The sequence below is a fragment of the Pezoporus flaviventris genome, unplaced genomic scaffold (genome assembly GCF_033815535.1).
Source record: "Pezoporus flaviventris isolate CSIRO_AGI_PZ_B2104156 unplaced genomic scaffold, CSIRO_AGI_Pfla_v1 ptg000040l, whole genome shotgun sequence".
Taxonomy (NCBI): Eukaryota; Metazoa; Chordata; class Aves; order Psittaciformes; family Psittacidae; genus Pezoporus; species Pezoporus flaviventris.
In genome coordinates, this window is record NW_026892588.1 from 3,638,386 (window position 1) to 3,661,780 (window position 23,395).

Genomic DNA, 23,395 nt, shown 5'->3' on the forward strand with positions numbered 1-23,395 from the left:
AGGGTTGGGACTGTTCAGCCTGGAGAAGAGAAGGCTGCGTGGAGACCTCATAGCAGCCTTCCAGTATCTGAAGGGGCCTACGGGGATGCTGGGGAGGGACTCTTCATTAGGTACTGTGGTGACAGGACAAGGGCTAACGGGTTAAAACTTAAACAGGGGAAATTTAGATTGGATATAAGGAGGAAATTCTTTCCTGTTAGGGTGGTGAGGCATTGGAATGGGTCACCCAGGGAGGTTGTGAATGCTCCATCCCTGGCAATGTTCAAGGCCAGGTTGGACGAAGCCTTGGGTGATATGGTTTAGTGTGAGGTGTCCTGCCCATGGCAGGGGGGTTGGAACTAGATGATCTTAAGGTCCTTTCCAACTATTCTATGATTCTATTAAGGATAAAGATGATTGACACCCAAGGAGGACCATTACATGCTAAAATGGTATAAAACTTAAGCATATACAGAAATCCTCACTGCAATATTTTATTCTTCCTGAAAAAAAAAAATATGCTAAAATTTAATCTGGAGGAAATTGTTGATCTCCTCCTTAATATCTAAGTGTTTGCATTTCTCTAGCAATACTTCTATTAAAGACCTGTACAATAACAGGGCCTTTCTAGCAACAACCTCTTAGAAGTTGACTGCATTTCACAACACATTATAAAAGTCCTATGAAATAATAAAGTTCTACCATTCCCTCTACTGAAATCACCTTGTTTAAAGGGGCCTCAGCTACCTCTTTGTTGCGTGTAGATACACCCTGGGGGGACTCAAAGTAACCAGAAAGATAGAGTTTTAAAAACAGCCTAAAAATATCACTGACCAAGTTGTTTTTAATTCCACCATCTGTTCTACCCTTGCCTGAAGCATCCCTGCGCCATCCGCTAGGAGCCACAGACCTACCTGATCATGCTTTTCTCCTTATTCTACTTACAACAAATATCCTAGAGAAGGAAAAATGAATATTTCACATCAGTTAAATGACAAGATGCATGATAAGACTTTCAGTGTACTTTGCAAACTGGTCCTGAAAGCTCTCTTTCATAATCCCTCTTCCTCACAGGAAGCTCATCTGTTCCTGTCTCTTCTGTGAGCTAGTGCTAATTTCAGCTTCATGTCTTCTATGCTTTCCAGGTGATCAACTTAGTATTTTAGTCTAAATACCAAAGACAGTTGAACTAAACTAGCCACTAATCATCAGATCAGGAAAGCGGATAGGTGATGGGAATACAGAAAGATAACACAGCTCTCTTTCACATGCTAAAAATGTGTAATTTAAGCTCAAAAGAACCACCATCCCAGGCACCTGGAAACAGGTACTGAAAGAAGCAGCCTTTATCAGCTGTAGGTAGTGTTACCTATAATAATTTTGGAAAATGTTACTGAAACAATGATAGAAGATTGGAGAATTGCAGACATTATGACAGAGGGAGAGTGATATATGGCATTTTATTTCTTGAATACATTTTTATTTTAACGCATTCACAGAAATCCATGGTTCATTTGATAAGAGTCCAATTAACATGCATCCAGGATGTTTTAGCTATAAAATGAAATGAATTCCATTTAGCAGCAATAAACTTCTACTCAACAAGAAATTTGTAAAGAAAATATCTGAGCATTTCAAGGCAATGCTGATCCAATAATTCATCCTTGGCAGAATTACTTGATGATCAACGGTAAAATATCATTTTTACTTTAGGGACACTAAAGTTAAATTTCAAACAGTCAATTTCAAACAGGATATTATTTCTATGGGAAGTGAGACAGAAATAGAAGTCAAACAGCACGAAGGAGAGGGTTTTCATCTTTCCTGACAAACCATGTCAGTGGGTAAATACTATTATAAAAACTCCAAGTCATACCCAAAATCTTGCCTATAGTGCGCTAATGCCTTAGCATTTAACATCTCACTCAGTTACTATAATCCTCGGTCAAGCGTTATGAAATGTGGTGCAGGTTGAAGATTCTCAGCTTTCTTGTGTGGTTTCTGCATAATTCTTTTTCAATCTCTAGCTGTGAAAAAAAATCTTACAAAGAGCAGATTGCAGATGGGAGCCTTGTCTTTGCTGATGATTCAACACTCAAAGCAGCTTAGAGAACCCTGACTGCTAGCTGTATTTTTTTAATAGTAATTTTAAAAACATAGAGGATTAAAAAAAATTGGAATCAGTAGTTATTATTACTCTGTGTACAAGAGAACTGGACAGTCTCGGTCATAGTTCTTGACTGACTCCCTTTGTATTCATTCCTTTGATTATGTCCTCATAAGATTTCTGCATCCAAATGATCCCTTTGCTCACAAGGTCATCTAAAGAAGTAGAATTTCAGGCAATGCTGCCGCTTTCAGAACTCAGCAAGGCTCTTTGTACTCTGCCTTGCACAAGATGCTTACTGTATCTTCTACCCACACTTGAGGCTCTTACTGCTGCAGAACTCCATACTGAGATAAACCTCCAGGCCTTCTGGTTGCAAGATTTTCCTGTCACAGAGACCCATGCGTTTAAAATTTCCCTCTGCTAATCCTGCTTGGGCTATAGCTGCATATGTGGTGAAGCATCCGGGGTCAGGATGTGCAGCACTGCCGCTTCATCAAAATTGGCACACAGAGGGTTTCAGCAATGCAGTTCTTGAGTAACTCCTGTTTCCACAGTTTTCCCTCAAAAAATGGGCTAGTTTCTGTAGCATTAACCAAAGAATAGAACAGAAAATGTAAATGTGGTAGCAAGTCCAGAGTACACAACAGACCCTGACCTCAGGCAGCTCAGCTTTGTGCTGCCTAGGGAAAATGAGTCCCCTTGGCACTCATCCCAGCTGGAAACAATCAGAGTGTCACAAACAGGAGTGGTTTACTTTATAAATAATCAAACCTTTTTACCGAATTAGGATACGTGTAACCATAATCAACTTTGAATCATTACCTTACAGCTAGGATTTGACAGAAAATATACTCAGTTCACTGTGGAATTACCTGGTAAGGAGATACAGCAGATCAAATGGACTTAGCAGTAATCCAGGGTAGGTTCACAGTGCATTAACTCAGCAAGTAACTGTCTCATCAACCACAACACCAACTGCATAAAAGGCATTATACCCCGAGCTCCTTTCACTATGCCATGTCCTTTGTGCCAGGTTTGTTTTGTTCATTCTTGTGAAAAGTGCCAGGCTGGAGATACCGGAATCCAAGTCCCTCTTTTATCAGCACAACAGCAAAGAGTAACAGCAGATCCTGTGCACTGCTCTGTCTCAGTCCAGCTCTGGAATGGCTGCTTCCATTTTTTTCCAGGGCCATGAATAGCTTTTTATCCACCGTACTAATTCATATATAAATAAATATGACCTTCTCATTATCACCTTATTTCTTATGTTACAACAACTTTACTGCTACCACAATGGTTATGACTAATGATCAAGATTTGGGGATTTTAGCACTGGAAACCACCTCATTCATCCTGCAGAGACCAAGGAGCAGATATCAAACAACTTCAGCTGTTTCTAAACTGGAGCAAATTCAGCTGTGTGACTGGAACAGGATGCCCCAAGAAGTTGGGAATGCTCCATCCCTGGCAGTGTTCAAGGCCAGGTTGGACAGAGCCTTGGGCTACGTGGTCTAAGGTGAGATACCCCTGCCCATAGCAGAGGGTTGGAACTTTCCAACCCCAACTGTTCTATGATTCTACAAAATTAAAATTAAACAGGACATCGTGCAGCTGTAACTTATAAACCCCTATTAACAGAGGAAAATACCACAGCCTCAGCTTCAAATATTTCAAATCCCATAATGTGAGCTTCTGAGCCAAAGCATGACCTCAGTGTGGTGTGGAGTACACACACTTCCTATGTGTGCACACAAATGAGGGCATATAGCACAGCAGTACTTGCACCCTCTAGTATGAATTTTTTGATAAAGAAAAATATTAATTATATGTAGCTCACAAATTATTTTTTCAGATCCAGCCTATTTGACATTTTTACAGTTTACTCAGAAGAGAAAGAAAAGTAGACTGTGAAACAGCTGGGTTCAAACTTAAACAGGGGAAGTTTAGACTGGATATAAGGAAGAAGTTCTTTACTGTGAGGGTGGCGAGGGACTGAAATGGGTTGCCCAAGAAGTTGTGAATTCTCCATCACTGGTGGGGTTCAAGGTTGGGTTGGACAGACCCTTGGGTGACAGGGTTTAGTGTGAGGGGTCCCTGCCCATGGCAGGGGGGTTGGAACTAGATGATCTTAAGGTCCTTTCCAGCCCTAACTATTCTATGATTTGAAACAGCAACACAAACTAAACATATGTGCCCATTTCTTACAATTTCTTCTCCTAAAGCACTAACTGCTGTGACCAGCATTTCAGTTGCAGCAGTGAATTTTAAACACTTTATTCCAGTTTCACTCCCAGTTTGCCATAACAGATCCATGGAGTCAGTGGAGCAGCACAGGTGTAACCAAGGGAACCACTTACTCATTAGCAATTAAGGCCACAGTCACAAGTAATTTTAAGTCCTACAGCATATCACAAACCATACTCATATTGAGCTGCTCAGAGCATCTTCTTTTCCATTTTCATTCTTAGAAATAAATGAAGCAGCACACACTGAGTTCCCAAAGCATCTTCCTGAATATGTGCATCTTTTCTAGCGTACTTTTAAGGGCATAGCTTCCAGGTTCATCTGCCCATTTGTCAGGTTCTCATGCATGCATGCCTTCCCTTCAACCACTTAAAGAATGAATGACTTCTGAACTGTTTTTCACATGTCAGTCTATGGATTTTTCTGTTACAACAACTTAGGAGAGAAAAAAATCACCAAAAATTTATCCTCTGGAGAGCTGGAAGAAAAAGGTGTCATTTAGATATACCAATGGATGTAAAGATCATCAGTATATAGATAAACAAAATACTGTCCTTAGTAGATCACATTTTCTTGCTCTGCATGATGTGACTTGTCACCCAAGTGTGAGAATTTGAGGGAAAACGTATCAGCCAGATTTTCATACGCAGTAAGGTTTCTTTTCCTCCCATTCTGGCAGGGTAAAGAGGCTTGAAGAATAGTTACTGCAACTTTAAAACACCAGAGAAGACTGAGGAAGCTTTGATGTATGTGCAAATAAAGCCCTTGGCTTTTTATGTATCAGTGCATTACTGACAGTGATTGGGTTTGCAGGTGAGGCAGCCCACGTGTTATGCAACAAATACAATTACAAAGGAAAACAAGAACTTGGCCTAGAAAAGTACTGCATACAAAAATCACAGCACTTTGATCTGTGTGCATCTCCCCTGCCATCAGGTACTTCCCAGGCCACAGAGAAATAATCTAAAGGCTTATGTTTTACCAGTAATGCCTCATGTAAGCAGAAAATACTCACCCTTTCTTCCCTGTCTACTCACAGTTCATATAATAGGAGAATTAAATACCAATTATTATTTTTTTTTTCATAACTCTGCTGCTGTCTTTGCTCATTTCCTGCTCTTTTCCTTGGAAGTGCAGAGTGAGCGCACTGAACTCAGCACATGCTGGCAAAGGATGGGATTATGTACTTTTCCTTGACTTTCAGATGTGGATGAGGCACTCTCACACGATTCACCAGACACTTCAAGTAAGAGTAGGCTGAGAAGTGACAGAAGGAGAAAAATTAAGTGAAGAACTGCAGCTAGAGTGTCACATTTCTGCTAGCATTAATTCCAGTCTGACTGTGGGTTTCACACCTTCAATCCACAACAGTTCAGGATTTGACATTTCTGAAGTATGCCTCTATTTTCTTTTAACTGGTAGTTTTTAAATGCCTAGAGACTCATTTCTCAAAAATGTAAATACTGCTGTTTATGTTGAAAGTCAACTAGTACTTACCTGCACTAACTTGTCAGATAAATTCTGACTCCATTTAAAAATTACTATTTTGGCAATACCTCAGCTTGACTGGTTCAGCCAAATTTTAAGACAAAATTAGAGAAAAATAGTTCTTGTCTTACGTTGAAGAGTTATTTTCATTTTTTATCATAATAATTTGAGTCTTTGGAAGAGGGATTCAGATTCAGTGTCGAAGTATAGCTTTGTATAAGGAAAATGCTTCTCAGTTTTCTTGCAGAACACTACTTCCACATGACTATCATAAACTTTATTAAAATACAACAGCATAAATTTTATTAAAATATAAACAAAAAAATCCTATGAACTCCAGCATAAGAAAAAAGCTACTATATAAATTCTTGGATAACTCCATTTTTACTCAGCAAGAATGGGGTGTGACCACAAGCTTAATTATACAGTGAAAGAAGCTAAAGTACTAGTTACTTTTCCTCCTGTTCTCTTATCTGGTGGTAGAAAAGACCTGCAGCCTGCTCCTGGTCACTATGTCTCCCTGGGACACACAGTGACATGGCAGGGAAAGAGCAAGGAACCAGGGAAAGACAACAGCTAGGCACAGATAGGTAGCTATAAGATGTCAGTATTCTGAATATGTGACATCAGATGCAAAGGACCTGGGTGCTCAGCACTGCAGCTGAAGCCATTGTTCCCTGCAATGCTAAGGAGCAGATATTTTCAGTTCTGTGTTCTTTACATTAATAATAATATACACATTTATCTTAATGTTTTCAGATATTCATTTTCCATTTGCATAACTGAGGTGCTAATGAAATCTCCTTTCTAGGAAAAGAAAATCCTACAGTGGTTGTATCAAATGCAGATGCTAAAGAGTGCCACAAAAAATGACTAGGATTTTAACATCACACGTTGAGAAGACAAATTCTGAAGAAAACAAATACCATATACTTTCAGCTAATGAAGCAGTGTTTTATCTCTAGTTCAAATGGACTTTATTACTGCATGAAGTACATTTTGTCAAAATGGGTGTAGAAGTAAAACCTAAACAGACCATGTTGGGAACTAGAAAATGCCATTATCATTTGACAGCCTTATTATAGAAAATATTTTACAAACTACCTGGGTATAGGCTTTTTATCAAAATATAAACTTTGATAATGTCCTGGGTTCAGCAGTAGCAGTCATTTTTCCCCTTCTTGGTAGCTGGTGCAGTGCAGTGTTTTGACTTTCAGCTTGGGAACAGAGCTGATAGCGATGTTTTGGTTTGGCCAAGGACTCTGTGAGCCTCATGCTCTGCCAGGGGGGAGGGGAAGCCAGGAGGAAGCAGAGACAGGACACCTGACCCAAACTGACCAAAGAGGTATTCCATACCACAGCACGTCATGCCCAGGATGTAACTGGGAGTTAGCCGGAAGGGCTGGGAGACTGCAGGATTGGAGGAGGTATCAGTCGGAGCTTGGTCGGGCTTGGGGGGCGAGTTATCGGTCAGCTGGTGCTGAGGTGTTGTATTCTCTTCCCTTGTTATTTCCTTTATCATTATTATTATTGGTGGTAGCAGTAGTGATTTGTGTTATACCTTAGTTACTAAACTGTTCTTATCTCAACCCGTGGGAGTTGCATTCTTTTTGATTCTCCTCTCCGTCCCTCCGGGAGCAGGGGGAGGGCAAGAAAGGGGGGGAAGTGAGCAAACGAGTTACCTGACTGGGTTTAAACCACGACAGATTGAAATTCTGGTTGGGTAATATTTTACAAGGATCTGATCTCAAAAGAGCTTTAATATCCATTTTACTCCTACGGCAAAAAGATGGAAAGTACAATACCTGCACAAATGTAAAATCCAAGGAAGCTTAAAGAAACGTAGCCCTAGATTTGTGACGCAATTTGGGACATAAGCAAAAAAAACAGTTTGTCAAAATTTCTGATCAGTTGGCCCTTGTTTAATGTTAGGAAATGCATTGGAACTCATTGAAATCTTGGACCTCTTCTTAGGAAAGTCATGCTTGGTCTTTTTCACTGCTTTCCTCCTGAAACCAGTATCCTATCCCTGAAATTAGCAACTGTTTGTTCACCGAGTTCTGGGCCACTGAGTAAAGGAGAACACCATGGCACCAAATAAGTTTAAGAAAAGACCTGAAGTTCCTTTGGTTCATGAAGAAGGGAAAGTATTTGGAGCTTCAAAAAAAAAAAATGAAGTGCAGGCATCTTGGTCGTGCCAAATACAGTGCACAGAAGTAAGAAGAGAGGTAATGGCAACATGTATGTGGCATTCCCTATTGGCTAGTTGTCATGGCCTGTGGTCTATGTGTATGCATGTATGTGACATGAAAAGAGATGAAATACACAGGGAGAAATTTCCACAGCAAGATGACACAAAGCAGAAAATGTACCTAGTGATGACAGAGATGGTAACCCTCAACCAGCTGAAGGTAAGACCCCTCCCCTTTCATTGCAGATGTTTGTTTTAAAGCTTCTTTGTCCCTCCTTGTCGTGGTTTAAACCCAGTCAGGTAACTTGCTCACTCGCTCCCAGTGAGTGGTGCCGGGCTGAGAGCAATCGAGGCCCCCCCCCCCCCCCCCCGGGGCTCTCCCCTTCCCCGCTCCCAGAGGAACAGGGAGGAGGATCGAAAGGGTGCAACTCCCACGGGTTGAGACAAGAACAGTCCAGCAACCAATGTACAACACAAATCACCACCGCTACCACCAACGACAACAGTGATAAGGGAAAATAACAAGGGAAGAGAATACGATACCACCGGCCAAGAAACGAGTCCCACCCGGAAGACCATGTCCTTCCGTGTAACTCCCAGCTACCCCCCCACCCCGGGCATGACGTGCTGTGGTATGGAATACCTCTTTGGCTAGCCTGGGTCAGGCGACCCGTCTCTGCTTCCTCCCGGCTTCCCCTCCTCCCTGGCAGAGCATGAGCCTCACAAAATCCTTGGTCAGGGTAAACATCACTTAGCAACAACCGAAAACATCGGTTTCACCAGCACTGTTCCCAGGCTGGAAGTCAAAACACAGCACTGCACCAGCTACCACGAAGGAGAAACATGACTGCTACTGCTGAACCCAGGACACTCCTCTAAACTTATACCTCTGTTACCTTCAAAGCAGAAGGCACACAACTGCATGAGAACTGTTGCAGTTCCAATCCCTCTCATACTCTGTGCCTTCCTCTTCACCCACATACACTCAGTTTCCTTCTTTGGGTCTTTTCTCCTGTATGTACAAAAACTTGTCAGCCTGTGGCTTATAAATTCTTTGGCCAGTTTCCCCGAAACTCAACCACATGAAAGAAGACTTTAAAATATTCCATGCTAGACGCCAGAGAGCCCACACAAAATAAAGCTCTTCATGTGTAGTTTAACTCTGGCATAGACTTCAGACAAGGCTTCTTTAACTTGCCAGGCAGTCATTTACAATACAAAAAACTAGAAGAAGCCAGGCTCCCTCAAACACAGGTCAAAACAATCACCCGAGTCCTCTGCAGTGTTGATAACAGCTTTTGAACCTGAGCAGAACCTTCAGTAGGACCCATCCTATCATTTTGCAGGGCAGTTGGTGGCCACAGTTACAGAAACTTGAGCTGTGCCCATCATAGACATAAATTGTTCCTCCCACATGCAATCTACTCCATCCTCAGAGCCAATGGCACTGCTCATGCCAACAGCATTGCCCAAGATTGCAGTGCCAGCCCCTGATTTTAACTATCTGGGAAGCTAAAAAGTGCCTTCAATAGTTTTAACTCAACTAGTATCTAGTATCTAATTACAGAACAATTCAGTTTGAAAGAAATTTTCATTATAGGAAGAAACTAAAAATAAAAATTCCCAGCTGATGTAATCTAGAATCATAGAATGGTTAAGATATTCCATAGATATAGAATCTACATTATTTCAACGTATTCAACAGAACTACACCATTTTAGATTAACTAAAAAGCTAGATTCAAAATGCAAACCTTTACTTCATGTAACCACCTGACAAGCATTTCACTCGTGCTCAATTTATACAGGGCAGAAAATCCTTGCTGTTCTTCAGTATTAGCAGAAGCTTTACTCTCTTAATTATTTAAGATAATACAATGAGGTGGTCACTGACCTGGTTGAATAATGAGAGAGTCACTGAGCTTTAGATTATATATTCAAGCAAGCTAAATTATCACTTCTTCTGTGAAGATACAGCTCCAGTAATTTATTCAACACTGCCATCTGTATTCCTCATAAAGGAAATGCATTTTTTCACAACAGAATAACACATGAAGCATTAGTGAGAGATAAGCTTAAGTTTACATCAGGGAGTACTAAGGCATAGTATTTTACCAACAGCATTCACCTTCAACTTGGAGATTCTTACTTTTTCCTTTGCAACTTCAGCACATTTCTGTGTGTTTGGACAGATTGCCACTACATATTAAACAACTGAACTGTTGTTTCAAAACCACTCCCAGCAGACAAAAATACTCTGGGAGAAGCCTCTAAGGGAGGTTGGATAGACTGTGAGGAACTATAGTTGAATTATGTAAGACTTACATACAAATACTTTTGTGCACTTTTCTACCTTTATTTATTATGGAAATGGCTTTTTCTTAAAACTCTTGTTCACAAATACATAGAACAAATGAAGTTTCTTAAAAGGTGACATTTTCTACTGCATCTGTAACTCAACCACAGCTTTCTAACACAACTATGATCCTTCTCAAAGAGGAAGAGGCTGTGTGCCATACAGACTGTCCATGTGACAAATGAGTTTACAGCTGTAAAAAAAATCAGTATATAGAAGGTAGCTGCTGAATGGGGTATTTTCTGTTATGCCATAAGAATGACCAGCCAAAAAACCCCAAACCACCACCTATTCAAATATCTGACTTCCAAATTCTGTAAGCAAAAAAAAACTGACGGGTAAATCTATATTCAGTTATAGGCCAGAGGAACCAAGCCAGATAGGTTCCAGCCAATACTGCTAGAAACATAGCAGTATTTTTATGAGCTAACACAGTACTTCTTTCTCAATAACAGCACTAGTACCAGATACAAGTCTTGGGATCCATTCCTTGAATCACAGCTTAAGACACAAGGTTCATTCCCTAACCCCAATTTTATCTTGAATATTTTATGAATTCCAGCATAATTTGGAAGTATGCTCCATCCTAACCCTCTGCTTTCCCAGGAATTCCTGTTGGGCCCCAGCCTTTACACAAATGCAAGGAGCTAGATGGCTGGGCGCTCCCTGACCATTAACTGTAATTGCCTAAGAAAGGTGGGAAGGGACACACAGGTATGGGGAAGATACTCCCTGATCACATCAGGAGTTCTTTTGAGATGGTAAATCATTCCCTGACAACCTGAAACAACAGACAAACTGGAAACAAGGTGAATGAATGAAAACTAGAATTATTTCCAGAAATTTTTCTGCATCAGACATTAGAAATTGTTAGCAGATGTGGAAGATCCACACTCAAATTTTCACTCCAAATTAGTCAAAGGCACTTCTGTACATAAGGTGGGAATTGCACTATTATAAAGGGCCTTTGGATACCAGGTTGCTGGTAATCCTGCCGTGTCTTAGGAAGCAACTTTGTCAGTGTCATCACACATATATCCAGCAGAAGAGAGTTTATATGGGCTTCACCAATAAAAACTTCACTGCTGGGAGGCAGCTGCCTCCACAGTCAGTCAAGACCAGAGTAGAGTTTTTGTGAATGCCAGTGACATCTAAATACTGGCATCTAAAAGAAGGTTCAGTGCCTCTATGTTCCTACAAATCAGCTCTAAAGAGACTTTTGCCATCCTAGGCTTTCAAAAAGAAAATTGGTCACCAATAACATTCTCCATCTTCCTGGCAAACTCTTGCTGGACACAAAATACAGCTAATCATGTCAATCCACTTTCTTCTGTTGTTGACATGGAATAACATACACTTTCCAGGCTGGAAAGGCTTCCTCATTTTTGATATTGGAATAGTTTCAGGCAACTGAAGTAACCTCCAGAGTGAAACTGCAAAGGGAAGGGTGAAGAAGTACCAGTGCCATTTTGCACACAATTCATTACTTTTTGCTCTCCAGAAATCTAGATCTCTTACAGTCTACCCTTGAGTTTTATCTCAGAGAAATGAAACTTAAATAGTTTGACAGCAAACCTTTGAAAGACATTGGCCTTAGAAACAAACCCCAAGGCACTATGAGATAAAAACGTGAATTAACAATATTCTGATTGTTGCAAGATGTTGGAAGATACTTCAGAATCACGCCATTTAAAACACAGCCAGTCTGTAATCATCCTTTTCAGCTTAAATCCCAGGAGATCAGTTCTCCTGAAGATGCACCGGCAAGTATGGCAGGCCATATACTCACATACCAAAAAAAGAGTGTAGAGGCATTTATTCAGAGTTTTGCTGTCAAGGTTAGCATGGTTTGGGTAATTGCGCAAACCCATCTGACAAGAAATTCACCCACCACGATTCACAGAGCACTGAAATTATAATGGCTCTAAACAACAGATTGCTGCTTCAAGACCACCCAGAAAACAGATCAGGACTAACCTCCTCCTGCAGTACACTTATCTGGCCTCCAATCAATCATTAGCAGAAGACGGGCAGGATTCTGTTCAAAACTGCACCAAAACAATTGTCACATGAAAGTAAAAAAGTTGTATATTCCATGAAACACCATCAAAAAAGCCATTTCCTGCATGGAACATGCCACCATTGTTGGATTCTGTTGTCTGCCTCCTTCTTCAAATCCAGAAAGGTGTGAGTCTCAATCTGAGTATTTATTCATAACATAGCAAGGACTTGACTAGTTTGTCACACACAGCATGCTTATAGGCTACATTTCTAAATTAAAGTATTAGTAGACTGGAAGCAGAGACAGTATCAATTTACAACCAGTATGCTAACTTAAACCACCTAAACTAACTGCTGCTCCCTTAAATTCACTTATTCCCTTTTTTCTGATGAAGACTGCTACTGCTATCAGAAGTGTAATCCCACACATAACTTTCTGCCCATTTTATTTATAGTTTTGTGTAGGATGCTTGCATTTGAAAGTCACATGAAATAGCCCTTAGCAACACATTGATAAAACAAGTGTAAGAATGCCTCGGAACAGAAATATGATCACAGACTGTATAAAACATTGAGGTTTCCTGCCTTCCCAGAGAAAACTCTTTTCCTGATGTGGATATCCAGGCCTGGTACATCTTGACAGTGCAGAATAGCAAGTGGAAAGGTTTCTGCTAATAAATGTAGTGTAGGTAGATTTAAAACTTTCCTTCTGTTCCCATATATATATAGGACATCACACCAGGGTAAGATAATGTGAGTCTCTGACTACTGGTGCCAGACACAATCCCATCAAGCACTTACTCAGCTGCGCTGCGTAGGCTCAGGAGGCACAGAGCAAGTAAGGGAGCTGGAGTAACAAAGTTTTGACACTCTCTGATACCAGAACTGGGGAACCTCAGTGTTCCTGCGCCTACCAAGAAAACGCCAAAGCACAGACAGCATGGGAGGCATGACTCCCACCTACAGCCAGCAGTTGTGACATGCTGGTTCAGAACCTGTGAATCTGCAAGAGCATGTGCTCAGAGAATGACAGGGAACATCCCAGGAAGCTTTCCTCCACACGGAGGAGATGGACTGTTTTCAACAAAACTGGAGGAATGATACATTTCTCAAATACTTTAATTTTATGGTTTAAATGGTATCAAATAATTGGAAGTTACATTCTCGGTAGTAGTCAAATGTGACATTTACTGTGACTGAAACATTTAAATATCAGCTAAGAGTCTCATTAAAGCCTTCTTAATTTGTGTATAACACACGTGTATCATAATGTACACTGCAAGTCAGTATATGGTAAGAGATAGTGATTAACTTCCTACTTCTTTCTTGGTGATGTGTAAGGCACATAATTAGAACAGGATAATAAAACTGTCTTGAGTTGGTTTCTATACTTCAGATACAGAAGAATTACATAAAAGAGTTCTTATTATTATTACCTGACCATTGTAGAGTAATTTTAATAGGGAGTTAGGTCTCCCACTTTGAAAAAAATGTCACCATTATTTATGTGAACAATAGTGTTAGAACGTTTATGGGATGGAGGGTTGGTAACAGCTGCCAGGGAACCCTGGAACAATGTAGTAGTGAGTTTCTAGTCACTAATTAAAAATGAAAAAGTTCACATAAAAAGAAGTCATTATTTGCCTGTAAGCCTTCAAGTACCTCCTTCGTGAACAGCCACAAAGGGAAAACCTGGATATACTTTACAGGGCAGCTGTAATAAAATACTCAAGATGATATTAAGCAACTTCATTGGGTTCAGTAATGAAACCTGAAGAAACATGGAGCAAACTCAAGCTGATGTCTCTAAAAAGGGTTTATTCTGAAGTCTGTGATGTGATTAGGGGTTTTTAACAAATAAGTATTAATGATTGATTAAATACATTTAACTAATCACTAAATGCATTTAATTAACCACAGTTCAAATACATATCTTCCTGTGCAGCTACGGAACTGAAATACAAGGTTATTGATCTATTTGGTTTTAATGAGATAAAATAAATATATTTAATCAAAGTTACTGCATGTTAATAAACTAGCGACTGTCTTCTCAGAAGTGTGAAGTTTATCAATGTTACACAGTTTTCCAACAGCCTTATTTTCATCTTTGCATCTTCAAGTAAGATGTTTATGTTGACTGCTACTCTCTGCAGGGAATTGTTAATATATGTGCCAATGCTGTTTATATTTCTCTTAAAAAGCCACAATAAGGTACAGCTTTTTGAAGAAGTCATTGCTATTGCACAGTATCCATACCAGCTCAAGGGTGGATATCCTATTGCTCACAAGGTTTGGCTGCAACTACGTTGTTAACCCAAAACTTGAAACAACAGGCACCAAGATCGTTTAATGCACCAGATATATATGTGACACTCATGGGTATAACACAACCCCGTTACCTTCCACATGTTCCTTACCAAGCTCAGATTAACAAGAGACCTCATCCTCTAGATACTTGTGCAAATCTTCCCAGCTCTGTCCTTGGCTATAAGTCAGTCCCACAGGTTGTTCTAGTATCTGCTACGGAAACTATGCCTGAATTTACTCCTTTAAAAATTTCCTTTTGATGGTGAATCAAACAGAATACTACTTTAGCAAGGGCCAGTGTTATCCTGGAAAATGAGGGCACAAGAGGGACTGGAATATTTTCACGAAGACATTTTTTGAAAACAAATGTCTCTTTTTTTTATTTTAAAAGCTATGTGAAAAATTTCATTCCATCATCATGTCTATCACACAGTATGCTAGAGATTGGAAGGGACCTCGAAAGATCATCTAGTCCAATCCCCCTGCCAGAGCAGGAACACCTAGATAATGTTACACAGGAATGTGTCCAGGCGGGTTTTGAATGTCTCCAGGGAAGGAGACTCCACAACCTCCCTGAAATGTCTATATGTTAGGTCTTTTCAGCATACTTACTAGCTTATCGGTATCTATTTTATACATGGTCACATAGGTTCATACAAATTACATCATCGTCTTCAATGTTCTATGTGTTGTTTCCAGTGCTCCTGGACATGCAATTTACAGGTAAGAGTTCTCATGCATGTATTACAGCAAAATTATTACATGGAGCTAACTTCAATAAGGCAATCTCTTCAATTTAGATAAAGTGAGAAATATGTGCCAACACTATCATTTTACAATATCTATCCTCTGGGAAACCTTGCTTTTTTGCCTCACGTGACAAGAATCCTCTAAACTGGAGGTCCAGGTTTGGCCTTGGCATTTAATGCATGATAAGAGAAGTTAAATATATTCATTAAAGCACAGACAGGACTGTCAAATTGTGTAACTGGATTATCAGAGAACATCACAAAACCCCAGCCCAGCTGGCTGGTTCTGAGACAAATTGGTTCTTCTCCCTATGTCCCCATCTTCTTTTCTATACCCTTGTAGCTTTCCTGATATGGAAAACATCTTAACACATTCAAAGAGCTCCATTCAAGCTCCTAAAAGGAATGATACTCAATGATTAGCACCACTGGCAAACAGATGCTTAGCAGATTAATGAAATCCTTTACCATCTGAGAGTAGTACAAAAAGCACACCAAGAGTCAAAATAAGCATCACTTTTCTTTGATTAAACTTGCTTTAAAACAAATGCATGCACCTCATATCATGAAGACAATAAAATACCTGCAGAGAAATTCAAACCTGCACAAGAATTATATGGAAAGCCTCCAAACACATTGCACCTAAGCAACAAGAGTTCGTGATCCTAAGAATGCTTTGGAGATATTTTTTCTATTGTGTTTTTGTTTGGGATTTTTTCTCTTTTAGTAACAAGCATATGTAGGAAAAAACACTTAGTACACAGTTTGCTGTTTCAACACAGCAACCACCTAACAGGTCACCTCTTGCAGCAGTACCTATCTCATGCAGGGACACAACTGCAGAACAAAGTAATCAATCCTCTCTCCTCCTCTCTTGGTGTGTGCAGGCATTCGCCAGTTTTGCAGTTCCTCGCAAGTTCAGACTTGCCCTGGAAATTAAGGCCTTTTTAGTTGCCTTTTGGCTGACTACTTTTCTGGATTTGCTTTTCTGATACTTCTTCCAGCCATTGCATATGCTGCAACTTGACCTATTTTCCTCTATTTCCTACCCGAGTTAACCCTATTCTGTGCAAGTCTTGTTAATCATGGTATTACAGAATGAAGGATCAAAATCATGCATGGAAACTTGTTCTTGTGTCCAGTGAAGTATTGGTCAAATGCACAGAAAAAGTAGTGCCGAGTTCTGTGCCAGACTGACCTTTCAAATCACGTATCAACAGATACTCAAATCTGCAAATGAAGAACACGAACTGAGGTCCTTCTTTTTGTGTTCTTTTGCACCTTTCAAACTCCCAGAAATGTGTCACTTAACAAATCTGATCTCAAAGAACATACAGATATATACTAGATAGTATATGTTCATAAGGGCAGTATTTGGCTGCAGTGCTGCAAGCTACTTTCCTTCTAGGTGAACTGAAAACCCTTGCAGTTCTTTACCTTTGAACCACTGTTCCCTCTTCCCAACCCAGGCCCTGTACAATTCTTACAGTTTGCCCTTGAAGATGGTTTCAGGTAATAACGCTGAATGTGATCCCATTTCATAAAAACTGAAATAGCTGGCATAGAAAATCTTGCAAAAATGAGGCAGGTGATAAGTCAGATAAGAGCCAAGCCTCCTTACACTTATTCAGGACACTCTCAAGCTTCAGCCAGAGAAATAGAAATCTATCAAAGGGTACCTTGCTGAATTGTGATGGACTATATCCAAAAGAAGATTAAGCCACAAGACCGGCATATCTTGATGGATTTATTCCATTAGTCTGCAAAAAAGAGGGACATTAATGTCAAGCAATTCTAGTTTAAATCACTGAGCCAATTTTATTTTGTCCTTAACTAAGTTGGATCTCAACAGAACTACAAGTAGAGTAAATTTGTGTTTCTGGGATTGATGTTTTGATTGTGTGGCTTAAATATTTTATTATTTACCTAATAAGTTAATTTTATATTACATTTTGGTCTAGAGTAAGGAGATTAATTTCCACTCTTGTGGTCAAAGCCATTATCTCCAAAGCACTTATTCAGATGGTACATTTCACTTTACATTTTATTCTAGCTTCAGCTGTATTGTTTTCTAATCGCGTTTCTAGTGGAGGTTTCACTCTTCTATCTGTATGATCTGAGTTATTCACAGTTCGAATTTTACTGCACCTGAATTACAAGTTTGGAATGTTGCTTCACATGTGATTAATTTGAGTAATTGTCAAGAGTCTGCCAAGCAGCCTGTGTTCACTGAGATGAGGCTTTATAAATGAGACAGGCAGCGGGTCTACCAGGAGAGTTAGTGCAGCAGAGAAAGACTGCAATAGCCAGTGGTGTTTCCATGCATAATTCCAAAATGCATTGCTCTCCAATTAAGGAAATTAATTAAAATGAAGCAGATGGTAATCAAGGCATATGGCAATATAATTTTTCCTAGCACATACACTACTCTCAGGTACTATCAATGTAGTGTTGGTTTTACACTGTTAATTTAGCTCCAGGATACATTATTCTGACTTCCTGTGTCTTAATATATTCTTCTTGCTTATTTTTCAATTTGCTTCTCATCCTATTATACAATTAATCTGTGGAACACATAAAAGAGAGTGGCTACAAAATACAGAATTTATGATGGAATATTTTCCTCTTCTCCTCAATAGTCCTGGTCAAACAAAAAGCTAGGTTAGCAAGTATTTCATCAATGGAAATGGCAAATTAATGTCACTGTGATGTGTGGAGTGATGTTATTGATCATGTAATATAATGAGAACGATAACCATACTAACACTGAAAACTGAGAATGTTGTTCAGTTTATCATGTATTTAATATTCTCTGTAAAAATCTTGGACTCAGAAATTGCATCGTTTGTTATTTTCCTTCTAAACACCTCAGAGTTCCCAAAGGAAGGTAAAATAACAGACCAGGAAGCTCCTGGAATGAAAAAGACCTGACAAAAACTAAAAATCAAACACTCAAACCAACCTTTCCCCATTTCCTTCATTTATCAGCAAACATTTCAGAATCAAAGAGATGCTTAGAACATCCAAGATCAGTTTCCCCTGTTGTAAGGGATGAAATTTCAAGAAATTACAAGTCACAGCAGCTAGAGTACATTTTTCACCTCCAGATATTCAAAAATGTTTGATTATGTTGCTCTGCTTAACAAAGATGTACATGCACACTCCAGATACTACTTATGATGGAAGTAATGCATAATTGTCATCAGACTTTAAAGCAAACAGACAGTAAAACATCCTTTCAAGTCACTTTTTTATCCATCCCAGCTCATAGCAATACCTTGCTCCCCTTCCAAGGCTCTAATTACACTCCATTTATAATTGAGCTTGTCAGAAATGTGTCAAATATTAAGACCAAGTATCTGGAAACCAATGTGTTTATGACTAACAAAAAAACCACATAAGGGAAGAGCTGATTTTTAAAACACTATGCAATTAGACTCTCTTATTATCCTAAGGCATGAAAACAGGTTAAAAAGAGGAATAAACAGTTTCACAAGGAAGATCTGCTATGACTTTCTGCTCTGGAGGAAAATTCACAGTGTAATTCTCAAGTGTAGAGCTAACTTCTGGCTGCTTCTCATAGTGACACTTCAGGCATTGCTGAGGATCAAAGGCTACATCACAGTAGATCTCTCCTTGTACAAGAGACACTGGCCTGTGCTTATTAGAGGGAATTCCTGTATAAAGGTCTGCTCCAGGTCCCGAGCTTGGCAGGGAGCTACAAAGACTACAAGTCCCAGTGCAAGATGCCTGTCCACCTTGCTCTATTTTGATTTGCTATGTCCAAGAAAGCAATGTAGCCTAAATGTGTACCTAAATGTGTGAGTTTCACCACAATTCACCTTCCTCATCAACAAGACCATCTTGTTTTTTCTGTTACCAATACTCCTGTATAGTAGCTGTGTTCCTATAGATACTACTTTGGTATTGTATAAATAAGCTCATATTTATTTTGAGTACTACAACCCTGAGCTGTTAACTAACATATTCTAAGTGCAAATAGAGGAATCACCAACAAAAATATGGAGGAAAAATCTGGAGTTTTTCCAGATACCAAAAGGTTAATCTTTCTTCACCTATTTGTCTGGTAAACTGTGCTGCTTCAGAGGCAAGCAATGAGAATTTTCATCCCATGTATGAATTTTTCATTATCTACTTTGAACACTGAACATATGTTCTGTTAGTATAATACCTTTAAAGTTTACAAAATAATTATTCATTTTAACAGGTTAAGCAGTAATAAAGTTCTCTCTGAGGACTTGAAGAGTGTTTCTTTTTACCTTTCTTTTTCAATGGTGATTAAGTAAACATATCCAGTATGTATTCTATACCTTTACACCTTTGCTTTTAGATACTTAACCAAAAAAAATACAACCATGCAAATAACTTCTTATTTAAAACTATTACAATAACAAGGCTGAGAGTGCATATGCAGAGTCATATTGCTGTGGTTCATAAACACCATGATCCATTATGATCGTGGGTACAGCTGTTATAAAGTGATGACTTTTTGCACCAAAGTTTAAAGCTAAACAGAAAAAAAAAAGGAAACCTAACAAAATTTCTGTGAAGTGCTGTAATTCCATCCTTATTCTTGCATCCAAAAGGCTTCTGTAAATCCGTATCAACACGCTTTTCAGGATACTTAAATGATTTCATAATTATAATGTCAAAGCTCCTGTCATCATCTGAAGTGTTTAAAATGAGAGATACATACTTTGAGAAATGAACAGCTATTACATACATAAAAGACTATTTGCCCAGCTCTGCAATGTATAATGGAACCTTAGGAAAGCTGTTTAATGTGCTTCAAACTTCCATCTGTAAAATGAATGTATCTATTAATCAAGATGATCATGATGTGACCAGCCAACGTTTACAGAAACTTTTCAGTTTGTCACATTGACAGAATAACGCCAAGGTAATCTTCTAAATGAATTTTTTTTAAAAAAAAAAGGACCCTGTAAATTCAGGTTGCAAGCACATCATAGAATCACAGAATGCTTTGGGTTGGAAAGGACCTTAAGACCATCTGGTTCCAACCCCATTTAACAAAGTAAAAATGAGAGTCTCCTGTGTGCTTTTGTAAGCATGTTAGCTTGCCTTCATCATACTGTACAGATATAACCTAGAGTTAAACTCAAAAGCAGAGAGTAGTTCGACCTGCAACAACACTGTATGTAATCCTGTTATATGAAATGCTTATTTGTCCATCTCTGTTTTTTCTCCTCTCCCCGGGATTTATACTGAATTATTTTGTTATAACTTTTTTGTTTAAATGTCCTTTCTTAACATCTAACAAGTCCATGAAATCTCCCAGAACTGTAGACATGTTAATGTAGAACTAAATACAAAACAGAGAATAAAATTTTGGTGAGGCAGCAAAATAACCCTTGTTGTTGCAGATTAACCATATACAGTAAATATAAAGACAGATTACAAGAGGCAGTGATGAGAATCGTGAATTGGGGAAGCTGTTGAGTAGAGCACTGCAGAAATAGCCCCTTTTCATCAAAAGATCTTCCCTAAATAGCAGCATAACTTCTCTTCACTGTTCAAACAATGGCACTAGCTATGGAATGATTCCATAATAATGGGATTTCCTTTCTGCTCTTCTAATTAAAGTCAGTTTATCACATTTAGTAAAGATTACCAAAGATCCCCAGCATACATTTTTTGAGAACGCCACAAAGAGGATAGATATTTCTAACAGCAGTGGGATCAGAAAATAATAAGCCTTTGACCATTTATAGACCAATTTATAGACCCAGCTTTGCCTGTACTATAAAGAGTGAAAATGGTATGATTAATCAACATGGAAATAGAGAACTGAGCATCAAATCTGACTCTCTTCCTTCTCCCCATTCAGATTTCTATTTTTCTCCCCAAACAGATTTTCTAAAGATATATAAATGGACAGAAGCAGACCACATATATACTTTCCAGTTAGAAAGACTGTTGTCCCCCACTCCACTTTTTGGTACAATTTTCTTATGGCTTTAAGGAAAGAAAATCTATTCTTGTGTGAGCTGAAAGTGGCGTTTACATGCTGATGCAGTTCATTTGCCAGTACAATCTAGAAAAATTAATGTCAGGAAGAAAATGAAAAATGATGACTGTAGAGCAGTTTCAAGCAAAACTAACATGGAGCACTTGATTTTTTTAAAAAAGCTAAGGGGTTCTTCCATCTGTTTTTTTCTTATTCCTTATGTACTAAATCTGACTGTTTAATTAGAAAACTCAGTTGAAGGGAATGGTTCACTGGAGATCAGAAGTCAGGCACTTCCTTCCTCTGAGTAAAGAGGATATTCGTTATAATGGAAAGGAAGGAAAAGGATTTCACTTTCTCACTCTATCAATGCAATTAAGTAGTAGGTCGGTGAGTAAATGAGAGATTCAATTCCCTACAGTTTGACGTTCAGCCAGAAAAAGAGCTTTGTGAAAAGTGGAGAGTGTCATACATAAACTGTACAGCAGTAGCTAAATTCAGAGTTTGCCTTGTTATTTGCTGCTTAATATTACTGTTGTGACATACTGAAAAATGGCTTCCCTTTTGTGCCTTAGAGAATATAACACCTCATCTTACTGCAATCAAATGAGCTTTCAGACCTCTACCAAGGTCTTCCAGATTATTAGAGGAAACAAAATGGGTTATAGGCATTTTAATTCAGTCTTACTCTCTTACAGCTTCCTGTCTGCCATCTGTTAACTAAACCAGAAGTCTTAAATGCTGCTATAGATTCAAGCTTTCTACTGCACCCAGATGTCTCCTTTGAAAAGATGCTACCAATTAAGTAGCTACCAGTTCTATTTTAACATATTGCAGACTGCAGACTTTTTCACATTACTGTCGACATCGAGAAGTGTTTATGGGTGTTTTTATTTCCATGCATACAAACGCAAACATCAGTGTATGACTATGGGTTTTGAAATATACTGTAATGATTCATTGTCAAGATTCAAGATCATAGAATCATAGAATGGTTAGGGTTGGAAAGATGCTCAAGATCATCTAGTTCCAACCCCCCTGCCATGGGCAGGGACACCTTCCACTAGACCATGTCACTCCAAGCCCTGTCCAACCAGACCTTGAACACTGCCAGGGAAGGAGCATTCACCACTTCTTTGGGCTCCCTGTGCCAGTGTCTCACCACTCTCACAGTAAATAAATTCTTCCTTATATCTAACCTGAACTTCCCCTGTTTAAGTTTAAACCCATTCCCCTGTGTCCTGTCACTACAGTATCTGATGAAGAGTCCCCCTCTGGTATCCTTGTAGGGCCCCATCAGATACTGGAAGGCTGCTCTGAGGTCTCCATGCAGCTTCTCTTCTCTAGGCTGAACAGCCCCAACTTCATTTTGCTCTTAGCTCATAGGCCTGGGGAGCTATCTGGTTACTTTTAGAATATTTAGAAAAATAACAGGCTAATAATCCTTACCCTGGATGTGACTAAAACTTGCAGCTGCAACACATTTTGATAAACAGAAAAACATTTCTTCACTCTCAGTTTGAGATCCCACAGAGAGACCTCTGAGGGGAAAATCATTTCAGCTGAGTCAAAAATTAGATGAGGTTGTCAACAACTTTTGCACTTCTTTAAGTAACACAAGGAAGTATCCCTTGTAAGAAAAAAGCAGTAAGAACAATATTGAATGAGAAAATTATTTTCAACTGACTGATGAGAGTAACTTAGCAAGTGTCACTTTGGCTTTTTCAGACTTTCACAGGCAGAAAGCATCTTGCTGAGTGAAGAAGCACCTAAGCACACAAATAAAACATCTTGTGTAAAAGCCAACACAGTAGAGTTAAACACCTTTCTACTGGTTCAGAACAAGACAACAATTGGCATTTTAACTGATAAAATGGCTTTAAATAGATGCTCCTATGCAAACTAACTCTGAGGCTATCCTGGAGAGAAGCTTCAACAGGAAACAAAAAAGAGCTATATTTGGAGTCCCACTTTCAGAACTA